This window comes from Penaeus vannamei, chromosome 14, assembly GCF_042767895.1.
Source record: "Penaeus vannamei isolate JL-2024 chromosome 14, ASM4276789v1, whole genome shotgun sequence".
Lineage (NCBI taxonomy): Eukaryota > Metazoa > Arthropoda > Malacostraca > Decapoda > Penaeidae > Penaeus > Penaeus vannamei.
In genome coordinates this window covers 2,329,159-2,331,658 of record NC_091562.1, presented here as the reverse complement: position 1 = coordinate 2,331,658, position 2,500 = coordinate 2,329,159, and positions in this window count along the sequence as shown.

Genomic DNA, 2,500 nt, shown 5'->3' with positions numbered 1-2,500 from the left:
AGTAGACGATGGAGAACCAGTCACCATAAGTTTACCGTTTTGTGGAGACATGGTGAGAGAGAGCTATCTTTGAGAGCTCCATTGACTCATCCGCTAAATACGTAACTTAGGTGAGAGTATGTTGAACTGAGAGATGGTTGGTAAACATCCAGAAACCATATGCTTATGTTAAAGAAAAAAATGAAAATGGAGAGAATAAGAAAGGCGGGATACACAACATGTTTTGTTTAATTGTTAAATTGTTTTCTTTTCCTTCGACTCCTATCGGGATTTGGCGGCCATATTTGAGGTTAGATCAGATGGAGAAGAAAAAAAAAAACACGAACAAAGGTTAACTATCGGCCATCTTATCTAGCCTCACCATAAACATCTACAACGTCGATCATTTACATGCAAATACAAAATGAAATTAAAATATAAGATGACCGTAAGTTCACATATATGGCGTCCAAAGTGTTGCCCTTTGGCTTCGTCCTTGAAACCTTTGGCGGGAAAATTTTAGGGTAAACATCTTTTTGCATGTTTGTGATTTCACCTTTTGACCTCACTGTCTGTTTCTTCGGTTGCTATATATGATTTAAATAAATAAAACACAATCGATAATTTTACTCGAAATAATGAACAGCGTGTTTAATGCATATTTTCCCTTTTGTATTGCATGTTGATTTCTTGTTATGATTGCGAAAGAAGCTAGTGTTTTATTTCCATTGCATCAGTCCTTGATAAGTTGAGAGCCGATAGCAAGTCTCGCACAGCAGTTCTCGCCAAATGGAAACAATATTCTGAAATCAAGACCGTTCCCCACGCGGGGGGGGGAGAGAGAGAGAGAGAGAGAGAGAGAGAGAGAGAGAGAGAGAGAGAGAGAGAGAGAGAGAGAGAGAGAGAGAGAGAGAGAGAGAGAGAGAGAGAGAGAGAGAGAGATCACGATAGTGGTAGTTATCATAAGACAAATGGCTGTACAGTAGTTTTATCGACTCCGATCCCGACTTCAAGAAGGTATGTGATAATCATGATACTATTCATGTTCTTGTACATTAGCACTTTCCCCCACACGTTGATTTAAATAAGGTAGATAAACAGCCATGTAAGAATCTGCATGCGCGTAGGCCTATGTCTTTGTTTCTTAATGTGCAATTATGTATATGAATGTGTAAATACAGTATCTATATACACGCACTATTGTATTTGGTGCTGCATTAAACGAGAAAGTAAATCACAGATCACGATGTAGGATGAAAGTATGCCTACAATGCAGGCCCCGTTGGCACTAGTATAGGCATCCTTGCTACCTTAAAGGGAAGTACGTGTAAATCATTCTTGTAAGCATTGTTTTGCATACTTACAGTGTAATCGTAATTTTAAATGTATTTTAGTTCATAGATTCAGTAATTCGGCGATGACGCTGATTTAGGAGTACTTCGAAAGAAAGGCAGAATCTATAGTCACGTTTATCATCAAAAAGTAATAAATATCATGCATACCATGCCAGGCCTCAAGAATAATATCATAATGGTAAAGGTCACGAGCTGTCGTCATCCCGTAAGAGGATTATCAAGGGCTGCATATAGGACTGGGATTGGTCAGCTGGCTAGATTCTCGGCCCGTGATTGGCTGATGGGTCCTTTTCTTTCATAAGTGCCGTATCAGAATAAAGTTACAATAGAGCTGAACGTACTATGTAAACACAAGGTGCTCACCACAAGGAACGAACGTGAGACCAAGCACACCTCATTAGCGATATATTCCTCCCGCAGAAGGAAGGGGCAGAGGAGGGGAAGGGGCTGTTTGTGACAACACCCGATAGAGAGACGTTCAGGTCGTGCATGCCGCTTTTGGTAAAGAAACAAATGAACATGAGAGAGCAGGAATTTTGTGCGTGCGTCGGTGCGTCTTGGCAAAGTGGAGAGGGGAAAGGGGGAAGGGATGGGGGTGGGTAGGAAGAGTAAATTTTTCTCCGTTCCATTTCTCGGTGAAATACCTCGCTTGTCGCTCCCGCCGTCCGTTCCATACCGTTATTTCTAAATTGGTTATCTGTTTTATGGGGAGTTTCTCCTTTTATACTGTCACGATGTGTCCATTTTTCACGAACTTTCTAAAATATGGCGTTGGCAACTGCGCGCGGGGAGGGTAGAGTTCCCCAGGTTAGCGGCGCACCCTCAACGCGTTCGTTTTATATCGCTTTCCCTTGATTTCCGTGAATTATCACTGCATTCCGTTCGTGATCGTCTGCCAGCGAACGAAAAGCCATTCGAAACGCCGCCGATTTTGCAGTTTCCCTTACGAAGGGAAAATTAGGGAAATAAAAATGTCTGAATAACACAAATCATGAACCCGTGACAGTCTGGAGATTGTGGCAGGGTTCGCCACTGGAAAGTTATTGTTTCGTTTGGGTAATTTAATAATTGATAATAATGTATGTAAGTCACCGTAATATCCACGTTCATTTTTGCCTGGTGTTTGCATTTAAATGTGTAAAACCTTAAGAGTTACGAAAGGTGTT